This window comes from Heptranchias perlo, chromosome X (assembly GCF_035084215.1).
Source record: "Heptranchias perlo isolate sHepPer1 chromosome X, sHepPer1.hap1, whole genome shotgun sequence".
Classification (NCBI taxonomy): domain Eukaryota; kingdom Metazoa; phylum Chordata; class Chondrichthyes; order Hexanchiformes; family Hexanchidae; genus Heptranchias; species Heptranchias perlo.
This window is the reverse complement of record NC_090370.1, coordinates 19,268,873-19,295,447: the sequence shown is the minus strand read 5'-3', so window position 1 is coordinate 19,295,447 and position 26,575 is coordinate 19,268,873.

Here is a 26,575-nt window from a genome sequence, read left to right as displayed (position 1 = left end):
TCTCCTGAAGGTGCTGACTCTCACTGGGATACATTTGGTTTTTCACCCTCACCTGAAGGTGCTGACTCTCACTGGGATACAGTTGGTTTTTCACCCTCACCTGAATGTGCTGACTCTCACTGGGATGCAGTTAGTTTTTCACCCTCTCCTGAAGGTGCTGACACTCACTGGGAGACAGTTGGATTTTCACCCTCTCCTGAAGGTGCTGACTCTCACTGGGATACAGTTGGTTTTTCACCCTCTCCTGAAGGTGCTGACTCTCATTGGGATACATTTGTTTTTCACCCTCTCCTGAAGGTGCTGTCTCTCACTGGGAGACAGTTGGTTTTTCAAACTCCACTGTAGGTGCTGACTCTCACTGGGATACAGTTGGTTTTTAACCCTCTCCTGAAGGTGCTGACTCTCACTGGGATCCAGTTGGTTTTTCACCCTCTCCTGAAGGTGCTGACTCTCACTGGGATACAGTTGGTTTTTCACCCTCTCCTGAAGGTGCTGACTCTCACTGGGATACAGTTGGTTTTTCACCCTCTCCTGATGGTGCTGACTCTCACTGTGATACAGTTGGTTTTTCACCCTCTCCTGAAGTTGCTGACTCTCACTGGGATACAGTTGGTTTTTCACCCTCTCCTGATGGTGCTGACTCTCACTGGGATACAGTTGGTTTTTCACCCTCTCCTGATGGTGCTGACTCTCACTGGGATACAGTTGGTTTTTCACCCTCTCCTGAAGTTGCTGACTCTCACTGGGATACAGTTGGTTTTTCACCCTCTCCTGAAGTTGCTGACTCTCACTGGGATACAGTTGGTTTTTCACCCTCTCCTGAAGATACTGACTGTCATTGGGTTACAGTTGGTTTTTGACCCTCTCCTGAAGGTACTGACTCTCACTGCGATACAGTTGTTTTTTCACTCTCTCCTGAATGTGCTGACTCTCACAGGGATGCAGTTGGTTTTTCACCCACTCCTTCAGGTCCTGACTGTCTTTTGTATCCAGTTGGTTTTTCACCCTCTCCTGAAGTTGCTGACTCTCACTGGGATACAGTTTTTTTTCCCCCTCTCCTGAAGTTGCTGACTCTCACTGGGATAGAGTTGGTTTTTCACCCTCTCCTGAAGTTGCTGTCTCTCACTAGGATACAGTTGGTTTTTCACCCTCTCCTGAAGGTGCTGACTCTCACTGGGATACAGTTGGTTTTTCACCCTCTCCTGAAGGTGCTGACTCTCACTGGGATACAGTTGGTTTTTCACCCTCTCCTGAAGGTGCTGACTCTCACTGGGATACAGTTGGTTTTTCACCCTCCACTGTCGGTGCTGACTCTCACTGGGATACAGTTGTTTTTTCACCCTCTCCTGAAGGTGCTGACTCTCACTGGGATACAGGTGGTATTCACCCTCTCCTGAACGTGCTGACTCTCACTGGGATAGAGTTGGTTTTTCACATTCTCCTGAAGGTGCTGACTCTCACTGGGGGACAGTTGGTTTCTCACCCTCTCCTGAAGGTGCTGACTCTCACTGGGATACAGATGGTTTTTCACACTCTCCTGAAGGTACTGACTCTCACTGGAATACAGTCGGTTTTTCACCCTCTCCTGAAGTTGCTGATTCTCACTGGGATACAGTTGTTTTTTCACCCTCTGCAGAAGGTGCTGACTCTGACTGGGATACAGTTGGTTTTTCACCCACTCCTGAAGGTGCTGACTCTCGCTGGGATATACGGTTTTTTTCACCCTCTCCTGAAGGTGCTGACTCTGACGGGGATACAGTTGGTTTTTCATACTGTCCTGAAGGTGCTGACTCTCACTGGCATACAGTTGGTTTCTCACCCTCTCCCCTGAAGGAGCTGACTCTCACGGGGAGACAGTTGGTTTTTCACCCTCTCCTGAAGGTGCTGACTCTCACTGGGAAACAGTTGGTTTTTCACACTCTCCTGAAGGTGCTGACTCTCAGTGGGATACAGCTGGTTTTTCACCCTCTCCTGAAGCTGCTGATTCTCACTGGGATACAGTTGGTTTTTCACCCTCTCCTGAAGGAGCTGACTCTCACTGGGATACAGTTGGTTTTTCACCCTCTCCTGAAGCTGCTGACTCTCACTGGGATACAGTTGGTTTTTCAACCTCTCCTGAAGGTGCTGACTCTCACTGGGATACAGTTGGTTTTTCACCCTCTCCTGAAGGTGCTGACACGCACTGGTTTTCAGTTGGTTTTTCACACTCTCCTGAAGGTGCTGACTCTCACCTGGATACAATTGCTTTTTCACCCTCTCCTGTAGGTGCTGACTCTCACTGGGATACAGTTGGTTTTTCACCCTCTCCTGAAGGTGCTGACTCTCACTGGGATCTAGTTGGTTTTTCACCCTCTCCTGAAGGTGCTGACTCTCACTGGGATACAGTTGGTTTTTCACCCTCTCCTGAAGGTGCTGACTCTCACTGGGATACAGTTGGTTTTTCACCCTCTCCTGATGGTGCTGACTCTCACTGGGATACAGTTGGTTTTTCACCCTCTCCTGAAGTTGCTGACTCTCACTGGGATACAGTTGGTTTTTCACCCTCGACTGAAGTTGCTGACTCTCACTGGGAAACAGTTTGTTTTTCACCCTCTGTTGAAGGTGCTGACTCTCACTGGGATACAGTTGGTTTTTCACCCTCTCCTGAAGGTGCTGACTCTCACTGGGATACAGTTGGTTTTTCACCCTCTCCTGATGGTGCTGACTCTCACTGGGATACAGTTGGTTTTTCACCCTCTCCTGATGGTGCTGACTCTCACTGGGATACAGTTGGTTTTTCACCCTCTCCTGAAGTTGCTGACTCTCACTGGGACACAGTTGGTTTTTCACCCTCTCCTGAAGTTGCTGACTCTCACTGGGATACAGTTGGTTTTTCACCCTCTCCTGAAGATACTGACTGTCATTGGGTTACATTTGGTTTTTGACCCTCTCCTGAAGGTACTGACTCTCACTGCGATACAGTTGGTTTTTCACTCTCTCCTGAATGTGCTGACTCTCACTGGGATACAGTTGGTTTTTCACCCACTCCTTAAGGTCCTGACTGTCTTTTGTATCCAGTTGGTTTTTCACCCTCTCCTGAAGGTACTGACTCTCACTGGGATACTGTTGGTTTTTCACCCTCTCCTGAAGGTGCTGTCTCTCACTAGGATACAGTTGGTTTTTCACCCTCTCCTGAAGGTGCTGACTCTCACTGGGATACAGTTGGTTTTTCACCCTCTCCTGAAGGTGCTGACTCTCACTGGGATACAGTTGGTTTTTCACCCTCTCCTGGAGGTGCTGACTCTCACTGGGATACAGTTGGTTTTTCACCCTCCACTGTCGGTGCTGACTCTCACTGGGATACAGTTGGTTTTTCACCCTCTCCTGAAGGTGCTGACTCTCACTGGGATACAGGTGGTATTCACCCTCTCCTGAAGGTGCTGACTCTCACTGGGATAGAGTTGGTTTTTCACATTCTCCTGAAGGTGCTGACTCTCACTGGGGGACAGTTGGTTTCTCACCCTCTCCTGAAGGTGCTGACTCTCACTGGGATACAGATGGTTTTTCACACTCTCCTGAAGGTACTGACTCTCACTGGGATACAGTCGGTTTTTCAGCCTGTCCTGAAGGTGCTGACTCTCACTGGGATACAGTTGGTTTTTCTCTCCCTCTCCTGAAGGTGCGGACTCTCACGGGGATGCAGTTGTTTTTCCACACTCTCCTGAATGTGCTGACTCTCATTGGGATACAGTTGGTTTTTCACCCTCTCCTGAAGGTGCTGACTCTCACTGGGACAGAATTGGTTTTTCACCCTCTCCTGAAGTTGCTGACTCTCACTGGGACACAGTTGGTTCTTCACCCTCTCCGGAAGGTGTTGACTCTCACTGGGTTTCAGTTGGTTTTTCACACTCTCCTGAAGGTGCTGACTCTCACTGGGATACAGTTGGTTTTTCACCCTCTCCTGAAGGTGCTGACTCTCACTGGGATACATTTGGTTTTTCACGCTCTCCTGAAGGTGCTGACTCTCACTGGGATACAGTTGGTTTTTCACCCTCTCCAGAAGGTGCTGACTCTCACCGGGATACAGTTGGTTTGTCACCCTCTCCTGAAGTTGCTGACTCTCACTGGGATAGAGATGGTTTTTCACCCTCTCCTGAAGGTGTTGACTCTCACTGGGATACAGTCGGTTTTTCAGCCTGTCCTGAAGGTGCTGACTCTCAATGGGACACAGTTGGTTTTTCAGCCTCTCCTGGAGGTGCTGACTCTCACTGGGATACATTTGGCTTTTCACCCTCTCCTGAATGTGCTGACTCTCACTGGGATACATTTGGTTTTTCACACTCTCCTGAAGGTGCTGACTCTCACTGGGATACATTTGGTTTTTCACCCTCACCTGAAGGTGCTGACTCTCACTGGGATACAGTTGGTTTTTCACCCTCACCTGAATGTGCTGACTCTCACTGGGATGCAGTTAGTTTTTCACCCTCTCCTGAAGGTGCTGACACTCACTGGGAGACAGTTGGATTTTCACCCTCTCCTGAAGGTGCTGACTCTCACTGGGATACAGTTGGTTTTTCACCCTCTCCTGAAGGTGCTGACTCTCATTGGGATACATTTGTTTTTCACCCTCTCCTGAAGGTGCTGTCTCTCACTGGGAGACAGTTGGTTTTTCAAACTCCACTGTAGGTGCTGACTCTCACTGGGATACAGTTGGTTTTTAACCCTCTCCTGAAGGTGCTGACTCTCACTGGGATCCAGTTGGTTTTTCACCCTCTCCTGAAGGTGCTGACTCTCACTGGGATACAGTTGGTTTTTCACCCTCTCCTGAAGGTGCTGACTCTCACTGGGATACAGTTGGTTTTTCACCCTCTCCTGATGGTGCTGACTCTAACTGTGATACAGTTGGTTTTTCACCCTCTCCTGAAGTTGCTGACTCTCACTGGGATACAGTTGGTTTTTCACCCTCTCCTGATGGTGCTGACTCTCACTGGGATACAGTTGGTTTTTCACCCTCTCCTGATGGTGCTGACTCTCACTGGGATACAGTTGGTTTTTCACCCTCTCCTGAAGTTGCTGACTCTCACTGGGATACAGTTGGTTTTTCACCCTCTCCTGAAGTTGCTGACTCTCACTGGGATACAGTTGGTTTTTCACCCTCTCCTGAAGATACTGACTGTCATTGGGTTACAGTTGGTTTTTGACCCTCTCCTGAAGGTACTGACTCTCACTGCGATACAGTTGTTTTTTCACTCTCTCCTGAATGTGCTGACTCTCACTGGGATGCAGTTGGTTTTTCACCCACTCCTTCAGGTCCTGACTGTCTTTTGTATCCAGTTGGTTTTTCACCCTCTCCTGAAGTTGCTGACTCTCACTGGGATACAGTTTTTTTTCCCCCTCTCCTGAAGTTGCTGACTCTCACTGGGATAGAGTTGGTTTTTCACCCTCTCCTGAAGTTGCTGTCTCTCACTAGGATACAGTTGGTTTTTCACCCTCTCCTGAAGGTGCTGACTCTCACTGGGATACAGTTGGTTTTTCACCCTCTCCTGAAGGTGCTGACTCTCACTGGGATACAGTTGGTTTTTCACCCTCTCCTGAAGGTGCTGACTCTCACTGGGATACAGTTGGTTTTTCACCCTCCACTGTCGGTGCTGACTCTCACTGGGATACAGTTGTTTTTTCACCCTCTCCTGAAGGTGCTGACTCTCACTGGGATACAGGTGGTATTCACCCTCTCCTGAACGTGCTGACTCTCACTGGGATAGAGTTGGTTTTTCACATTCTCCTGAAGGTGCTGACTCTCACTGGGGGACAGTTGGTTTCTCACCCTCTCCTGAAGGTGCTGACTCTCACTGGGATACAGATGGTTTTTCACACTCTCCTGAAGGTACTGACTCTCACTGGGATACAGTCGGTTTTTCAGCCTGTCCTGAAGGTGCTGACTCTCACTGGGATACAGTTGGTTTTTCTCTCCCTCTCCTGAAGGTGCTGACTGTCACTGGGATACAGTTGTTTTTCCACACTCTCCTGAATGTGCTGACTCTCATTGGGATACAGTTGGTTTTTCACCCTCTCCTGAAGTTGCTGACTCTCACTGGGATGCAGTTAGTTGTTCACCCTCTCCTGAAGGTGCTGACTCTCATTGGGACAGAATTGGTTTTTCACCCTCTCCTGAAGTTGCTGACTCTCACTGGGACACAGTTGGTTCTTCACCCTCTCCGGAAGGTCTTGACTCTCACTGGGTTTCAGTTGGTTTTTCACACTCTCCTGAAGGTGCTGACTCTCACTTGGATCCAGTTGGTTTTTCACCCTCTCCTGAAGGTGCTGACTCTCACTGGGACACAGTTGGTTTTTCACCCTCTCCTGAAGGTGCTGACTCTCACTGGGATACATTTGGTTTTTCACCCTGACCTGAAGCTGCTGACTCTCCCTGGGATACATTTGGTTTTTCACCCTCTCCTGAAGGTGCTGACTCTCACTGGGATACAGTTGGTTTTTCTCACCCTCTCCTGAAAGTGCTGACTCTCACTGCGATACAGTTGGTTTTTCACGCTCTCCTGAAGGTGCTGACTCTCACTGGGATACAGTTGGTTTTTCACCCTCTCCAGAAGGTGCTGACTCTCACTGGGATAGAGATGGTTTTTCACCCTCTCCTGAAGGTGTTGACTCTCACTGGGATACAGTCGGTTTTTCAGCCTGTCCTGAAGGTGCTGACTCTCAATGGGACACAGTTGGTTTTTCAGCCTCTCCTGGAGGTGCTGACTCTCACTGGGATACATTTGGCTTTTCACCCTCTCCTGAATGTGCTGACTCTCACTGGGATACATTTGGTTTTTCACACTCTCCTGAAGGTGCTGACTCTCAGTGGGATAGATTTGGTTTTTCACCCTCACCTGAATGTGCTGACTCTCACTGGGATGCAGTTAGTTTTTCACCCTCACCTGAAGGTGCTGACACTCACTGGGATACAGTTGGTTTTTCACACTCTCCTGAAGGTGCTGACTCTCACTGGGACAGAGTTGGTTTTTCACCCTCTCCTGAAGGTGCTGACTCTCACTGGGATACATTTGGTTTTTCACCCTCTCCTGAAGGTGCTGACTCTCAGTGGGATAGAGTAAGTTTTTCACACTCTCCTGAAGGTGCTGACTCTCACTGGGATACATTTGGTTTTTCACCCTCACCTGAAGGTGCTGACTCTCACTGGGATACAGTTGGTTTTTCACCCTCTCCGGAAGGTGTTGACTCTCACGGGGTTTCAGTTGGTTTTTCACACTCTCCTGAAGGTGCTGACTCTCACTGGGACACAGTTGGTTTTTCACCCTCTGCTGAAGGTGCTGACTCTCACTGGGATACAGTTGGTTTTTCAGCCTCTCCTGAAGGTGCTGACTCTCCCTGGGATACAGTTGGTTTTTCACCCTCTCCTGAAGGTGCTGACTCTCACTGGGACACAGTTGGTTCTTCACCCTCTCCGGAAGGTGTTGACTCTCACGGGGTTTCAGTTGGTTTTTCACACTCTCCTGAAGGTGCTGACTCTCACTGGGACACAGTTGGTTTTTCACCCTCTCCTGAAGGTGCTGACTCTCACTGGGACACAGTAGGTTTTTCACCCTCTGCTGAAGGTGCTGACTCTCACTGGGATACAGTTGGTTTTTCAGCCTCTCCTGAAGGTGCTGACTCTCCCTGGGATACAGTTGGTTTTTCACCCTCTCCTGAAGGTGCTGATTCTCACTGGGATACAGTTGGTTTTTCACACTCTCCTGAAGGTGCTGACTCTCACTGGGACACAGTTGGTTTTTCACCCTCTCCTGAAGGTGCTGACTCTCACTGGGATACATTTGGTTTTTCACCCTCACCTGAAGGTGCTGACTCTCCCTGGGATACATTTGGTTTTTCACCCTCTCCTGAAGGTGCTGTCTCTCACTAGGATACAGTTGGTTTTTCACCCTCTCCTGAAGGTGCTGACTCTCACTGGGATACAGTTGTTTTTTCACCCTCTCCTGAAGGTGCTGACTCTCACTGGGATACAGTTGGTTTTTCACCCTCTCCTGAAGGTGCTGACTCTCACTGGGATACAGTTGGTTTTTCACCCTCCACTGTCGGTGCTGACTCTCACTGGGATACAGTTGGTTTTTCACCCTCTCCTGAAGGTGCTGACTCTCATTGGGATACAGGTGGTATTCACCCTCTCCTGAAGGTGCTGACTCTCACTGGGATAGAGTTGGTTTTTCACATTCTCCTGAAGGTGCTGACTCTCACTGGGGGACAGTTGGTTTCTCACCCTCTCCTGAAGGTGCTGACTCTCACTGGGATACAGATGGTTTTTCACACTCTCCTGAAGGTACTGACTCTCACTGGGATACAGTCGGTTTTTCAGCCTGTCCTGAAGGTGCTGACTCTCACTGGGATACAGTTGGTTTTTCTCTCCCTCTCCTGAAGGTGCTGACTCTCACTGGGATACAGTTGTTTTTGCACACTCTCCTGAATGTGCTGACTCTCATTGGGATACAGTTGGTTTTTCACCCTCTCCTGAAGTTGCTGACTCTCACTGGGATGCAGTTAGTTGTTCACCCTCTCCTGAAGGTGCTGACTCTCACTGGGACAGAATAGGATTTTCACCCTCTCCTGAAGTTGCTGACTCTCACTGGGACACAGTTGGTTCTTCACCCTCTCCGGAAGGTCTTGACTCTCACTGGGTTTCAGTTGGTTTTTCACACTCTCCTGAAGGTGCTGACTCTCACTGGGATACAGTTGGTTTTTCACACTCTCCTGAAGGTGCTGACTCTCACTGGGATACAGTTGGTTTTTCACACTCTCCTGAAGGTGCTGACTCTCACTGGGACAGAGTTGGTTTTTCACCCTCTCCTGAAGGTGCTGACTCTCACTGGGATACATTTGGTTTTTCCCCCTCTCCTGAAGGTGCTGACTCTCAGTGGGATACATTTGGTTTTTCACCCTCTCCTGAAGGTTCTGACTCTCACTGGGACAGAGTTGGTTTTTCACCCTCTCCTGAAGGTGCTGACTCTCACTGGGACACAGTTGGTTCTTCACCCTCTCCGGAAGGTGTTGACTCTCACTGGGTTTCAGTTGGTTTTTCACACTCTCCTGAAGGTGCTGACTCTTACTGGGACACAGTTGGTTTTTCACCCTCTCCTGAAGGTGCTGACTCTCACTGGGACATAGTTGGTTTTTCACCCTCTGCTGAAGGTGCTGACTCTCACTGGGATACAGTTGGTTTTTCACCCTCTCCTGAAGGTGCTGACTCTCACTGGGACACAGTTGGTTTTTCAGCCTCTCCTGGAGGTGCTGACTCTCACTGGGATACATTTGGTTTTTCACCCTCTCCTGAAGGTGCTGACTCTCACTGGGATACATTTGGTTTTTCACCCTCTCCTGAAGGTGCTGACTCTCAGTGGGAAAGAGTAAGTTTTTCACACTCTCCTGAAGGTGCTGACTCTCAATGGGATACATTTGGTTTTTCACCCTCACCTGAAGGTGCTGACTCTCACTGGGATACAGTTGGTTTTTCACCCTCTCCTGAAGGTGCTGACTGTCACTGGGAGACTGTTGGTTTTTCACCCTCTCCTGAAGTTGCTGATTCTCACTGGGATACTTTGGTTTCTCACCCTCTCCTGGAGGTACTGACTCTCACTTGGATACAGTTGGTTTTTCACCCTCTCCTGATGTTGCTGACTCTCACTGGGATAGAGTTGGAATTTCACCCTCTCCTGAAGGTGCTGACTCGCACTGGGACACAGTTGGTTTCTCCGCCTCTCCTGAAGGTGCTGACACTCACTGGGATCCAGTTGGTTTTCCACCCTCTCCTGAAGTTGCTGACTCTCACTGGGATACAGTTGGTTTTTCACCCTCTCCTGAAGGTGCTGACTCTCACTGTGATACAGTTGGTTTTTCACCCTGTCCTTAAGGTGCTGACTCTCACTGGGATACAGATGGTTTTTCACTCTCTCCTGAAGTTGCTGACTCTCACTGGGATACAGTTGGTTTTTCACCCTCTCCTGAAGTTGCTGACTCTCACTGGGATACAGTTGGTTTTTCACCCTCTCCTGAAGGTGCTGACTCTCACTGGGAAACAGTTGGTTTTTCACCCTCTCCGGAAGGTGTTGAGTCACACTGGGATTCAGTTGGTTTTTCACACTCTCCTGAAGGTGCTGACTCTCTCTGGGATACAGTTGGTTTTTCACTCTCTCCTGAAGGTGCTGACTCTCACTGGGATACATTTGGTTTTTCACCCTCTCCTGAAGGTGCTGAATCTCATTGGATGCAGTTGGTTTTTCTCACCCTCTCCGGAAGGTGTTGAATCTCACTGGGATTCAGTTGGTTTTTCACACTCTCCTGAAGGTGCTGACTCTCACTGGGATGCAGTTGGTTTTTCACCCTCTCCTGAAGGTGCTGACTCTCACTGGGAGACAGTTGGTTTTTCACCCTCTCCTGAAGGTGCTGACTCTCACTGGGATACATTTGGTTTTTCACCCTCACTTGAAGGTGCTGACTCTCACTGGTCTACATTTGGTTTTTCACCCTCTCCTGAAGGTGCTGACTCTCACTGGGATAATGTTGGTTTTTCACACTCTCCTGATGGTGCTGAATCTCACTGGGATACAGTTGGTTTTTCTCACCCTCTCCTGAAGGTGCTGACTCTCACTTGGATACAGTTGGTTTTTCACCCTCCCCTGATGGTGCTGACTCTCAGTGGGATACAGTAAGTTTTTCACACTCTCCTGAAGGTGCTGACTCTCACTGTGATACAGTTGGTTGTTCACACTCTCCTGAAGGTGCTGACTCTCACTGGGACAGAGATGGTTTTTCAGCCTCTCCTGAAGGTGCTGACTCTCACTGGGATACATTTGGTTTTTCACCCTCTCCTGAAGGTGCTGACTCTCACTGGGATACATTTGGTTTTTCACCCTCTCCTGAAGGTGCTGACTCTCACTGGCATACAGTTTGTTTTTCACCCTCTCCTGATGGTGCTGAATCTCACTGGGATACAGTTGGTTTTTCTCACCCTCTCCTGAAGGTGCTGACTCTCACTGGGTTACACTTGGTTTTTCACCCTCTCCTGATGGTGCAGACTCTCATTGGGATACAGTTGGTTTTTCACCCTCTCCTGAAGGTGCTGACTCTCATCTCGATACAGTTGGTTTTTCACCCTCTCCTGAAGGTGCTGACTCTCACTGGGATACAGTTGGTTTTTCACCCTCTCCATAAGGTGCTGACTCTCACCGGGATACAGTTGGTTTTTCACCCTCTCCTGAAGTTGCTGACTCTCACTGGGATACAGTTTGTTTTTCACCCTCTCCTGAAGTTGCTGACTCTCACTGGGATACAGTTGGTTTTTCACCCTCTCCTGAAGGTGCTGACTCTCACTGGGATACAGTTGGTTTTTCACCCTCTCCCGAATGTGCTGACTCTCTCTGGGATACAGTTGGTTTTTCACCCTCTCCTGAAGCTGCTGACTCTCACTGGGATACATTTGGTATTTCACCCTCTCCTGAAGGTGCTGAATCTCACTGGGATGCAGTTGGTTTTTCTCACCCTCTCCTGAAGGTGCTGACTCTCACTGGGATTCATTTGGTTTTTCACACTCTCCTGAAGGTGCTGACTCTCACTGGGATACAGTTGGTTTTTCACCCTCTCCTGAAGGTGCTGACTCTCACTGGGATACATTTGGTTTTTCACCCTCACGTGAAGGTGCTGACTCTCACTGGGATACATTTGGTTTTTCACCCTCTCCTGAAGGTGCTGACTCTCACTGGGAGAAAGTTGGTTTTTCACCCTCTCCTGAAGGTGCTGACTCTCACTGGGATCCATTTGGTTTTTCACCCTCACCTGAAGGTGCTGACTCTCACTGGGATACATTTGGTTTTTCACCCTCTCCTGAAGGTGCTGACTCTCACTGGGATAAAATTGGTTTTTCACCCTCTCCTGATGGTGCTGAATCTCACTGGGTTACAGTTGGTTTTTCACACCCTCTCCTGAAGGTGCTGACTCTCACTGGGATACAGTTGGTTTTTCACCCTCTCCTGATGGTGCTGACTCTCAGTGGGATACAGTAAGTTTTTCACACTCTCCTGAAGGTGCTGACTCTCACTGTGATACAGTTGGTTTTTCACACTCTCCTGAAGGTGCTGACTCCCACTGGGATAGAGATGGTTTTTCAGCCTCTCCTGAAGGTGCTGACTCTCACTGGGATACATTTGGTTTTTCACACTCTCCTGAAGGTGCTGACTCTCACTGGGATACATTTGGTTTTTCACCCTCTCCTGAAGGTGCTGACTCTCACTGGGATACAGTTGGTTTTTCACCCTCTCCTGAAGGTGCTGACTCTCACTTTGATGCAGATGGTTTTTCACCCTCTCCTGAAGGTGCTGACTCACCCTGGGATTCATTTGGTTTTTCACCCTCTCCTGAAGGTGCTGACTCTCACTGGGATACAGTTGGTTTTTCACCCTCTCCTGATGGTGCTGAATCTCACTGGGATACAGTTGGTTTTTCACACTCTCCTGAAGGTGCTGACTCTCACTGGGATGCAGTTGGTTTTTCACCCTCTCCTGAAGGTTCTGACTCTCACTTGGATACAGTTGGTTTTTCACCCTCTCCTGAAGGTGCTGACTCTCACTGGGATACAGTTGGTTTTTCACCCTCTCCATAAGGTGCTGACTCTCACCGGGATACAGTTGGTTTTTCACCCTCTCCTGAAGTTGCTGACTCTCACTGGGATACAGTTTGTTTTTCACCCTCTCCTGAAGTTGCTGACTCTCACTGGGATACAGTTGGTTTTTCACCCTCTCCTGAAGGTGCTGACTCTCACTGGGATACAGTTGGTTTTTCACCCTCTCCCGAATGTGCTGACTCACTCTGGGATACAGTTGGTTTTTCACCCTCTCCTGAAGCTGCTGACTCTCACTGGGATGCATTTGGTATTTCACCCTCTCCTGAAGGTGCTGAATCTCACTGGGATGCAGTTGGTTTTTCTCACCCTCTCCTGAAGGTGCTGACTCTCACTGGGATTCATTTGGTTTTTCACACTCTCCTGAAGGTGCTGACTCTCACTGGGATGCAGTTGGTTTTTCACCCTCTCCTGAAGGTGCTGACTCTCACTGGGATACAGTTGGTTTTGCACCCTCTCCTGAAGGTGCTGACTCTCACTGGGATACAGTTGGTTTTTCACCCTCTCCTGAAGGTGCTGACTCTCACTGGGATACATTTGGTTTTTCACCCTCACGTGAAGGTGCTGACTCTCACTGGGATACATTTGGTTTTTCACCCTCTCCTGAAGGTGCTGACTCTCACTGGGATAAAGTTGGTTTTTCACACTCTCCTGAAGGTGCTGACTCTCACTGGGATGCAGTTGGTTTTTCAGCCTCTCCTGAAGGTGCTGACTCTCACTGGGAGAAAGTTGGTTTTTCACCCTCTCCTGAAGGTGCTGACTCTCACTGGGATCCATTTGGTTTTTCACCCTCACCTGAAGGTGCTGACTCTCACTGGGATACATTTGGTTTTTCACCCTCTCCTGAAGGTGCTGACTCTCACTGGGATAAAATTGGTTTTTCACCCTCTCCTGATGGTGCTGAATCTCACTGGGTTACAGTTGGTTTTTCACACCCTCTCCTGAAGGTGCTGACTCTCACTGGGATACAGTTGGTTTTTCACCCTCTCCTGATGGTGCTGACTCTCAGTGGGATACAGTAAGTTTTTCACACTCTCCTGAAGGTGCTGACTCTCACTGTGATACAGTTGGTTTTTCACACTCTCCTGAAGGTGCTGACTCCCACTGGGATAGAGATGGTTTTTCAGCCTCTCCTGAAGGTGCTGACTCTCACTGGGATACATTTGGTTTTTCACACTCTCCTGAAGGTGCTGACTCTCACTGGGATACATTTGGTTTTTCACCCTCTCCTGAAGGTGCTGACTCTCACTGGGATACAGTTGGTTTTTCACCCTCTCCTGAAGGTGCTGACTCTCACTTTGATGCAGATGGTTTTTCACCCTCTCCTGAAGATGCTGACTCTCACTGGGATGCAGTTGGTTTTTCACCCTCTCCTGAAGGTTCTGACTCTCACTTGGATACAGTTGGTTTTTCACCCTCTCCTGAAGGTGCTGACTCTCACTGGGATACAGTTGGTTTTTCACCCTCTCCATAAGGTGCTGACTCTCACCGGGATACAGTTGGTTTTTCACCCTCTCCTGAAGTTGCTGACTCTCACTGGGATACAGTTTGTTTTTCACCCTCTCCTGAAGTTGCTGACTCTCACTGGGATACAGTTGGTTTTTCACCCTCTCCTGAAGGTGCTGACTCTCACTGGGATACAGTTGGTTTTTCACCCTCTCCCGAATGTGCTGACTCACTCTGGGATACAGTTGGTTTTTCACCCTCTCCTGAAGCTGCTGACTCTCACTGGGATGCATTTGGTATTTCACCCTCTCCTGAAGGTGCTGAATCTCACTGGGATGCAGTTGGTTTTTCTCACCCTCTCCTGAAGGTGCTGACTCTCACTGGGATTCATTTGGTTTTTCACACTCTCCTGAAGGTGCTGACTCTCACTGGGATGCAGTTGGTTTTTCACCCTCTCCTGAAGGTGCTGACTCTCACTGGGATACAGTTGGTTTTGCACCCTCTCCTGAAGGTGCTGACTCTCACTGGGATACAGTTGGTTTTTCACCCTCTCCTGAAGGTGCTGACTCTCACTGGGATACATTTGGTTTTTCACCCTCACGTGAAGGTGCTGACTCTCACTGGGATACATTTGGTTTTTCACCCTCTCCTGAAGGTGCTGACTCTCACTGGGATAAAGTTGGTTTTTCACACTCTCCTGAAGGTGCTGACTCTCACTGGGATGCAGTTGGTTTTTCAGCCTCTCCTGAAGGTGCTGACTCTCACTGGGAGAAAGTTGGTTTTTCACCCTCTCCTGAAGGTGCTGACTCTCACTGGGATCCATTTGGTTTTTCACCCTCACCTGAAGGTGCTGACTCTCACTGGGATACATTTGGTTTTTCACCCTCTCCTGAAGGTGCTGACTCTCACTGGGATAAAATTGGTTTTTCACCCTCTCCTGATGGTGCTGAATCTCACTGGGTTACAGTTGGTTTTTCACACCCTCTCCTGAAGGTGCTGACTCTCACTGGGATACAGTTGGTTTTTCACCCTCTCCTGATGGTGCTGACTCTCAGTGGGATACAGTAAGTTTTTCACACTCTCCTGAAGGTGCTGACTCTCACTGTGATACAGTTGGTTTTTCACACTCTCCTGAAGGTGCTGACTCCCACTGGGATAGAGATGGTTTTTCAGCCTCTCCTGAAGGTGCTGACTCTCACTGGGATACATTTGGTTTTTCACACTCTCCTGAAGGTGCTGACTCTCACTGGGATACATTTGGTTTTTCACCCTCTCCTGAAGGTGCTGACTCTCACTGGGATACAGTTGGTTTTTCACCCTCTCCTGAAGGTGCTGACTCTCACTTTGATGCAGATGGTTTTTCACCCTCTCCTGAAGATGCTGACTCTCACTGGGATGCAGTTGGTTTTTCACCCTCTCCTGAAGGTTCTGACTCTCACTTGGATACAGTTGGTTTTTCACCCTCTCCTGAAGGTGCTGACTCTCACTGGGAGACAGTTGGTTTTTCACCCTCTCCTGAAGGTGCTGACTCTCACTAGGATACATTTGGTTTTTCACCTTCTCCTGAAGGTGCTGACTCTCACTGGGATAAAGTTGGTTTTTCACCATCTCCTGATGGTGCTGAATCTCACTGGGATACAGTTGGTTTTTCTCACCATCTCCTGAAGGTGCTGACTCTCACTGGGATACAGTTGGTTTTTCACCCTCTCCTGATGGTGCTGACTCTCAGTGGGATACAGTAAGTTTTTCACACTCTACTGAAGTTACTGACTCTCACTGGGATACAATTGGTTTTTCACCCTCTCCTGAAGTTGCTGACTCTCACTGGGATAGAGTTGGTTTTTCACCCTCTCCTGAAGGTGTTGACTCTCACTAGGATACATTTGGTTTTTCACCCTCTCCTGAAGGTGCTGACTCTCACTGGGATACAGTTGGTTTTTCACCCTCTCCTGATGGTGCTGAATCTCACTGGGATACAGTTGGTTTTTCTCACCCTCTCCTGAAGGTGCCGACACTCACTGGGATACAGTTGGTTTTCCACCCTCTCCTGAAGTTGCTGACTCTCACTGGGATACAGTTGGTTTTTCACCCTCTCCTGAAGGTGCTGACTCTCACTGGGATACAGTTGGTTTTTCACCCTCTCCTGAAGGTGCTGACTCTCACCGGGATACAGTTGGTTTTTCACCCTCTCCTGAAATTGCTGACTCTCACTGGGATACAGTTGGTTTTTCAACCTCTCCTGAAGTTGCTGACTCTCACTGGGATACAGTTGGTTTTTCACCCTCTCCTGAAGGTGCTGACTCTCACTGGGATACAGTTGGTTTTTCACCCTCTCGTGAAAGTGCTGACTCTCACTGGGATACATTTGGTTTTTCACCCTCTCCTGAAGGTGCTGAATCTCACTGGGATGCAGTTGGTTTTTCTCACCCTCTCCTGAAGGTGCTGACTCTCACTGGGATACGTTTGGTTTTTCACCCTCACCTGAAGGTGCTGACTCTCCCTGGGATACATTTGGTTTTTCACCCTCTCCTGAAGGTGCTGACTCTCACTGGGATGCAGTTGGTTTTTCACTCTCTCCTGAAGGTGCTGACTCTCACTGGGATACATTTGGTTTTTCACACTCTCCTGAAGTTGCTGACTCTCACTGGGATGCAGTTGGTTTTTCACCCTCTCCTGAAGGTGCTGACTCTCATTGGGATACATTTGTTTTTCACCCTCTCCTGAAGGCGCTGATTCTCACTGGGATGCAGTTGGTTTTTCACCCTCTCCTGAAGGTGCTGACTCTCACTGGGATACAGTTGGTTTTTCACCCACTCCTGAAGGTGCTGACTCTCATTGGGATACATTTGTTTTTCACCCTATCCTGAAGGTGCTGACTCTCACGGGGATACTGTTAGTTTTTCACACTCTCCTGAAGGTGCTGACTCTCACTGGTATACAGTTGGTTTTTCATCCTCTCCTGATGGTGCTGACTCTCACTGGGTCACAGTTGGTTTTTCACCCTCTCCTGAAGGTGCTGAGTCTCACTGGGATACAGTTGGTTTTTCACCCTCTCCTGAAGGTGCTGACTCTCACTGGGATACAGTTGGTTTTTCACCCTCTCCTGAAGGTGCTGACTCTCACTGGGATACAGTTGGTTTTTCACCCTCTCCTGAAGGTGCTGATTCTCACTGGGATACAGTTGGTTTTTCACCCTCTCCTGAAGGTGCTGACACTCACTGTGATACAGTTGGTTTTTCACCCTCTCCTGAAGGTGCTGACTCTCACTGGGATACAGTTGGTTTTTCACCCTCTCCTGAAGGTGCTGACTCTCACTGGGATACAGTTGGTTTTTCAATCTCTCCTGAAGGTGCTGACTCTCACTGGGACACAGTTGGTTTTTCAACCTCTCCTGAAGTTGCTGACTCTCACTGGGATACAGTTGGTTTTTCACCCTCTCCTGAAGGTGCTGACTCTCACTGGGATACAGTTGGTTTTTCACCCTCTCCTGAAGATGCTGACGCTCACTGGGATACAGTTGGTTTTTCTCACCCTCTCCTGAAGGTGCCGACACTCACTGGGATACAGTTGGTTTTCCACCCTCTCCTGAAGTTGCTGACTCTCACTGGGATACAGTTGGTTTTTCAACCTCTCCTGAAGTTGCTGACTCTCACTGGGATACAGTTGGATTTTCACCCTCTCCTGAAGGTGCTGACTCTCACTGGGATACAGTTGGTTTTTCACCCTCTCGTGAAAGTGCTGACTCTCACTGGGATACATTTGGTTTTTCACCCTCTCCTGAAGGTGCTGAATCTCACTGGGATGCAGTTGGTTTTTCTCACCCTCTCCTGAAGGTGCTGACTCTCACTGGGATACGTTTGGTTTTTCACCCTCACCTGAAGGTGCTGACTCTCCCTGGGATACATTTGGTTTTTCACCCTCTCCTGAAGGTGCTGACTCTCACTGGGATGCAGTTGGTTTTTCACTCTCTCCTGAAGGTGCTGACTCTCACTGGGATACATTTGTTTTTCACCCTCTCCTGAAGGCGCTGATTCTCACTGGGATGCAGTTGGTTTTTCACCCTCTCCTGAAGGTGCTGACTCTCAGTGGGATACAGTTGTTTTTTCACCCACTCCTGAAGGTGCTGACTCTCATTGGGATACATTTGTTTTTCACCCTATCCTGAAGGTGCTGACTCTCACGGGGATACTGTTAGTTTTTCACACTCTCCTGAAGGTGCTGACTCTCACTGGGTCACAGTTGGTTTTTCACCCTCTCCTGAAGGTGCTGAGTCTCACTGGGATACAGTTGGTTTTTCACCCTCTCCTGAAGGTGCTGACTCTCACTGGGATACAGTTGGTTTTTCACCCTCTCCTGAAGGTGCTGACTCTCACTGGGATACAGTTGGTTTTTCACCCTCTCCTGAAGGTGCTGACACTCACTGTGATACAGTTGGTTTTTCACCCTCTCCTGAAGGTGCTGACTCTCACTGGGATACAGTTGGTTTTTCACCCTCTCCTGAAGGTGCTGACTCTCACTGGGATACAGTTGGTTTTTCAATCTCTCCTGAAGGTGCTGACTCTCACTGGGATACAGTTGGTTTTTCAACCTCTCCTGAAGTTGCTGACTCTCACTGGGATACAGTTGGTTTTTCACCCTCTCCTGAAAGTGCTGACTCTCACTGGGATACAGTTGGTTTTTCACCCTCTCCTGAAGATGCTGACTCTCACTGGGATACAGTTGGTTTTTCACCCTCAACTGAAGATGCTGACTCTCACTGGGATACAGTTGGTTTTTCACCCTCTACTGAAGGTGCTGACTCTCACTGGGATACAGTTGGTTTTTCACCCTCTCCTGATGGTGCTGAATCTCACTGGGATACAGTTGGTTTTTCTCACCCTCTCCTGAAGGTGCTGACACTCACTGGGATCCAATTGGTTTTCCACCCTCTCCTGAAGTTGCTGACACTCACTGGGATACAGTTGGTTTTTCACCCTCTCCTGAAGGTGCTGACTCTCACTGGGATACAGTTGGTTTTTCACCCTCTCCTGAAGGTGCTGACTCTCACCGGGATACAGTTGGTTTTTCACCCTCTCCTCAAGTTGCTGACTCTCACTGGGATACAGTTGGTTTTTCACCCTCTCCTGAAGTTGCTGACTCTCACTGGGATACAGTTGGTTTTTCACCCTCTCCTGAAGGTGCTGACTCTCACTGGGATTCAGTTGGTTTTTCACACTCTCCTGATGGTGCTGACTCTCTCTGGGATACAGTTGGTTTTTCACCCTCTCGTGAAAGTGCTGACTCTCACTGGGATACATTTGGTTTTTCACCCTCTCCTGAAGGTGCTGAATCTCACTGGGATGCAGTTGGTTTTTCTCACCCTCTCCTGAAGGTGCTGACTCTCACTGGGATACGTTTGGTTTTTCACCCTCACCTGAAGGTGCTGACTCTCACTGGGATACATTTGGTTTTTCACCCTCTCCTGAAGGTGCTGACTCTCACTGGGATAAAGTTGGTTTTTCACCCTCTCCTGATGGTGCTGAATCTCACTTGGATACAGATGGTTTTTCTCACCCTCTCCTGAAGGTGCTGACTCTCACTGGGATACAGTTGGTTTTTCACCCTCTCCTGAAGCTGCTGACTCTCACTGTGATACAGTTGGTTTTTCACACTCTCCTGAAGGTGCTGACTCTCACTGGGATGCAGTTGGTTTTTCACCCTCTCCTGAAGGTGCTGACTCTCATTGGGATACATTTGTTTTTCACCCTCTCCTGAAGGCGCTGATTCTCACTGGGATGCAGTTGGTTTTTCACCCTCTCCTGAAGGTGCTGACTCTCACTGGGATACAGTTGGTTTTTCACCCTCTCCTGAAGGTGCTGACTCTCATTGGGACACATTTGTTTTTCACCCTATCCTGAAGGTGCTGACTCTCACGGGGATACTGTTGGTTTTTCACCCTATCCTGAAGGTGCTGACTCTCACGGGGATACTGTTAGTTTTTCACACTCTCCTGAATGTGCTGACTCTCACTGGTATACATTTGGTTTTTCATCCTCTCCTGATGGTGCTGACTCTCACTGGGTCACAGTTGGTTTTTCACCCTCTCCTGAAGGTGCTGACTCTCACTGGGATACAGTTGGTTTTTCACCCTCTCCTGAAGGTGCTGAGTCTCACTGGGATACAGTTGGTTTTTCACCCACTCCTGAAGGTGCTGACTCTCATTGGGATACATTTGTTTTTCACCCTATCCTGAAGGTGCTGACTCTCACGGGGATACTGTTAGTTTTTCACACTCTCCTGAAGGTGCTGACTCTCACTGGTATACAGTTGGTTTTTCATCCTCTCCTGATGGTGCTGACTCTCACTGGGTCACAGTTGGTTTTTCACCCTCTCCTGAAGGTGCTGAGTCTCACTGGGATACAGTTGGTTTTTCACCCTCTCCTGAAGGTGCTGACTCTCACTGGGATACAGTTGGTTTTTCACCCTCTCCTGAAGGTGCTGACTCTCACTGGGATACAGTTGGTTTTTCACCCTCTCCTGAAGGTGCTGATTCTCACTGGGATACAGTTGGTTTTTCACCCTCTCCTGAAGGTGCTGACACTCACTGTGATACAGTTGGTTTTTCACCCTCTCCTGAAGGTGCTGACTCTCACTGGGATACAGTTGGTTTTTCACCCTCTCCTGAAGGTGCTGACTCTCACTGGGATACAGTTGGTTTTTCAATCTCTCCTGAAGGTGCTGACTCTCACTGGGACACAGTTGGTTTTTCAACCTCTCCTGAAGTTGCTGACTCTCACTGGGATACAGTTGGTTTTTCACCCTCTCCTGAAGGTGCTGACTCTCACTGGGATACAGTTGGTTTTTCACCCTCTCCTGAAGATGCTGACGCTCACTGGGATACAGTTGGTTTTTCTCACCCTCTCCTGAAGGTGCCGACACTCACTGGGATACAGTTGGTTTTCCACCCTCTCCTGAAGTTGCTGACTCTCACTGGGATACAGTTGGTTTTTCAACCTCTCCTGAAGTTGCTGACTCTCACTGGGATACAGTTGGATTTTCACCCTCTCCTGAAGGTGCTGACTCTCACTGGGATACAGTTGGTTTTTCACCCTCTCGTGAAAGTGCTGACTCTCACTGGGATACATTTGGTTTTTCACCCTCTCCTGAAGGTGCTGAATCTCACTGGGATGCAGTTGGTTTTTCTCACCCTCTCCTGAAGGTGCTGACTCTCACTGGGATACGTTTGGTTTTTCACCCTCACCTGAAGGTGCTGACTCTCCCTGGGATACATTTGGTTTTTCACCCTCTCCTGAAGGTGCTGACTCTCACTGGGATGCAGTTGGTTTTTCACTCTCTCCTGAAGGTGCTGACTCTCACTGGGATACATTTGTTTTTCACCCTCTCCTGAAGGCGCTGATTCTCACTGGGATGCAGTTGGTTTTTCACCCTCTCCTGAAGGTGCTGACTCTCAGTGGGATACAGTTGTTTTTTCACCCACTCCTGAAGGTGCTGACTCTCATTGGGATACATTTGTTTTTCACCCTATCCTGAAGGTGCTGACTCTCACGGGGATACTGTTAGTTTTTCACACTCTCCTGAAGGTGCTGACTCTCACTGGGTCACAGTTGGTTTTTCACCCTCTCCTGAAGGTGCTGAGTCTCACTGGGATACAGTTGGTTTTTCACCCTCTCCTGAAGGTGCTGACTCTCACTGGGATACAGTTGGTTTTTCACCCTCTCCTGAAGGTGCTGACTCTCACTGGGATACAGTTGGTTTTTCACCCTCTCCTGAAGGTGCTGACACTCACTGTGATACAGTTGGTTTTTCACCCTCTCCTGAAGGTGCTGACTCTCACTGGGATACAGTTGGTTTTTCACCCTCTCCTGAAGGTGCTGACTCTCACTGGGATACAGTTGGTTTTTCAATCTCTCCTGAAGGTGCTGACTCTCACTGGGATACAGTTGGTTTTTCAACCTCTCCTGAAGTTGCTGACTCTCACTGGGATACAGTTGGTTTTTCACCCTCTCCTGAAAGTGCTGACTCTCACTGGGATACAGTTGGTTTTTCACCCTCTCCTGAAGATGCTGACTCTCACTGGGATACAGTTGGTTTTTCACCCTCAACTGAAGATGCTGACTCTCACTGGGATACAGTTGGTTTTTCACCCTCTACTGAAGGTGCTGACTCTCACTGGGATACAGTTGGTTTTTCACCCTCTCCTGATGGTGCTGAATCTCACTGGGATACAGTTGGTTTTTCTCACCCTCTCCTGAAGGTGCTGACACTCACTGGGATCCAATTGGTTTTCCACCCTCTCCTGAAGTTGCTGACACTCACTGGGATACAGTTGGTTTTTCACCCTCTCCTGAAGGTGCTGACTCTCACTGGGATACAGTTGGTTTTTCACCCTCGCCTGAAGGTGCTGACTCTCACCGGGATACAGTTGGTTTTTCACCCTCTCCTCAAGTTGCTGACTCTCACTGGGATACAGTTGGTTTTTCACCCTCTCCTGAAGTTGCTGACTCTCACTGGGATACAGTTGGTTTTTCACCCTCTCCTGAAGGTGCTGACTCTCACTGGGATTCAGTTGGTTTTTCACACTCTCCTGATGGTGCTGACTCTCTCTGGGATACAGTTGGTTTTTCACCCTCTCGTGAAAGTGCTGACTCTCACTGGGATACATTTGGTTTTTCACCCTCTCCTGAAGGTGCTGAATCTCACTGGGATGCAGTTGGTTTTTCTCACCCTCTCCTGAAGGTGCTGACTCTCACTGGGATACGTTTGGTTTTTCACCCTCACCTGAAGGTGCTGACTCTCACTGGGATACATTTGGTTTTTCACCCTCTCCTGAAGGTGCTGACTCTCACTGGGATAAAGTTGGTTTTTCACCCTCTCCTGATGGTGCTGAATCTCACTTGGATACAGATGGTTTTTCTCACCCTCTCCTGAAGGTGCTGACTCTCACTGGGATACAGTTGGTTTTTCACCCTCTCCTGAAGCTGCTGACTCTCACTGTGATACAGTTGGTTTTTCACACTCTCCTGAAGGTGCTGACTCTCACTGGGATGCAGTTGGTTTTTCACCCTCTCCTGAAGGTGCTGACTCTCATTGGGATACATTTGTTTTTCACCCTCTCCTGAAGGCGCTGATTCTCACTGGGATGCAGTTGGTTTTTCACCCTCTCCTGAAGGTGCTGACTCTCACTGGGATACAGTTGGTTTTTCACCCTCTCCTGAAGGTGCTGACTCTCATTGGGACACATTTGTTTTTCACCCTATCCTGAAGGTGCTGACTCTCACGGGGATACTGTTGGTTTTTCACCCTATCCTGAAGGTGCTGACTCTCACGGGGATACTGTTAGTTTTTCACACTCTCCTGAATGTGCTGACTCTCACTGGTATACATTTGGTTTTTCATCCTCTCCTGATGGTGCTGACTCTCACTGGGTCACAGTTGGTTTTTCACCCTCTCCTGAAGGTGCTGACTCTCACTGGGATACAGTTGGTTTTTCACCCTCTCCTGAAGGTGCTGAGTCTCACTGGGATACAGTTGGTTTTTCACCCTCTCCTGAAGGTGCTGACTCTCACTGGGATAAAGTTGGTTTTTCACCCTCTCCTGAAGGTGCTGATTCTCACTGGGATACAGTTGGTTTTTCACCCTCTCCTGAAGGTGCTGACTCTCACTGTGATACAGTTGGTTTTTCACCCTCTCCTGAAGGAGCTGACTCTCACTGGGATACAGTTGGTTTTTCAACCTCTCCTGAAGTTGCTGACTCTCACTGGGATACAGTTGGTTTTTCACCCTCTCCTGAAGGTGCTGACTCTCACTGGGATACAGTTGGTTTTTCACCCTCTCCTGAAGATGCTGACTCTCACTGGGATACAGTTGGTTTTTCACCCTCAACTGAAGATGCTGACTCTCACTGGGATACATTTGGTTTTTCACCCTCTACTGAAGGTGCTGACTCTCACTGGGATACAGTTGGTTTTTCAGCCTCTCCTGATGGTGCTGAATCTCACTGGGATACAGTTGGTTTTTCTCACCCTCTCCTGAAGGTGCTGACACTCACTGGGATACAGTTGGTTTTCCACCCTCTCCTGAAGTTGCTGACTCTCACTGGGATACAGTTGGTTTTTCACCCTCTCCTGAAGGTGCTGACTCTCACTGGGATACAGTTGGTTTTTCACCCTCTCCTGAAGGTGCTGACTCTCACCGGGATACAGTTGGTTTTTCACCCTCTCCTGAAGTTGCTGACTCTCACTGGGACACAGTTGTTTTTTCACCCTCTCCTGAAGTTGCTGACTCTCACTGTGATACAGTTGGTTTTTCACCCTCTCCTGAAGGTGCTGACTCTCACTGGGATTCAGTTGGTTTTTCACACTCTCCTGAAGGTGCTGACTCTCTCTGGGATACAGTTGGTTTTTCACCCTCTCCTGAAGGTGCTGAATCTCACTGGGATGCAGTTGGTTTTTCTCACCCTCTCCTGAAGGTGCTGACTCTCACTGGGATTCGTTTGGTTTTTCACCCTCACCTGAAGGTGCTGACTCTCACTGGGATACATTTGGTTTTTCACCCTCTCCTGAAGGTGCTGACTCTCACTGGGATAAAGTTGGTTTTTCACCCTCTCCTGATGGTGCTGAATCTCACTTGGATACAGATGTTTTTTCTCACCCTCTCCTGAAGGTGCTGACTCTCACTGGGATACAGTTGGTTTTTCACCCTCTCCTGATGGTGCTGACTCTCAGTGGGATACAGTAAGTTTTTCACACTCTCCTGAAGCTGCTGACTCTCACTGTGATACAGTTGGTTTTTCACACTATCCTGAAGGTGCTGACTCTCACTGGGATGCAGTTGGTTTTTCACTCTCTCCTGAAGGTGCTGACTCTCACTGGGATACATTTGGTTTTTCACACTCTCCTGAAGTTGCTGACTCTCACTGGGATGCAGTTGGTTTTTCACCCTCTCCTGAAGGTGCTGACTCTCATTGGGATACATTTGTTTTTCACCCTCTCCTGAAGGCGCTGATTCTCACTGGGATGCAGTTGGTTTTTCACCCTCTCCTGAAGGTGCTGACTCTCACTGGGATACAGTTGGTTTTTCACCCTCTCCTGAAGGTGCTGACTCTCATTGGGATACATTTGTTTTTCACCCTATCCTGAAGGTGCTGACTCTCACGGGGATACTGTTGGTTTTTCACCCTATCCTGAAGGTGCTGACTCTCACGGGGATACTGTTAGTTTTTCACACTCTCCTGAAGGTGCTGACTATCACTGGTATACAGTTGGTTTTTCATCCTCTCCCGATGGTGCTGACTCTCACTGGGTCACAGTTGGTTTTTCACCCTCTCCTGAAGGTGCTGACTCTCACCGGGATACAGTTGGTTTTTCACCCTCTCCTGAAATTGCTGACTCTCACTGGGATACAGTTGGTTTTTCAACCTCTCCTGAAGTTGCTGACTCTCACTGGGATACAGTTGGTTTTTCACCCTCTCGTGAAAGTGCTGACTCTCACTGGGATACATTTGGTTTTTCACCCTCTCCTGAAGGTGCTGAATCTCACTGGGATGCAGTTGGTTTTTCTCACCCTCTCCTGAAGGTGCTGACTCTCACTGGGATACGTTTGGTTTTTCACCCTCACCTGAAGGTGCTGACTCTCCCTGGGATACATTTGGTTTTTCACCCTCTCCTGAAGGTGCTGACTCTCACTGGGATGCAGTTGGTTTTTCACTCTCTCCTGAAGGTGCTGACTCTCACTGGGATACATTTGTTTTTCACCCTCTCCTGAAGGCGCTGATTCTCACTGGGATGCAGTTGGTTTTTCACCCTCTCCTGAAGGTGCTGACTCTCACTGGGATATAGTTGTTTTTTCACCCACTCCTGAAGGTGCTGACTCTCATTGGGATACATTTGTTTTTCACCCTATCCTGAAGGTGCTGACTCTCACGGGGATACTGTTAGTTTTTCACACTCTCCTGAAGGTGCTGACTCTCACTGGGTCACAGTTGGTTTTTCACCCTCTCCTGAAGGTGCTGAGTCTCACTGGGATACAGTTGGTTTTTCACCCTCTCCTGAAGGTGCTGACTCTCACTGGGATACAGTTGGTTTTTCACCCTCTCCTGAAGGTGCTGACTCTCACTGGGATACAGTTGGTTTTTCACCCTCTCCTGAAGGTGCTGACTCTCACTGGGATACAGTTGGTTTTTCAATCTCTCCTGAAGGTGCTGACTCTCACTGGGATACAGTTGGTTTTTCAACCTCTCCTGAAGTTGCTGACTCTCACTGGGATACAGTTGGTTTTTCACCCTCTCCTGAAGGTGCTGACTCTCACTGGGATACAGTTGGTTTTTCACCCTCTCCTGAAGATGCTGACTCTCACTGGGATACAGTTGGTTTTTCACCCTCAACTGAAGATGCTGACTCTCACTGGGATACAGTTGGTTTTTCACCCTCTACTGAAGGTGCTGACTCTCACTGGGATACAGTTGGTTTT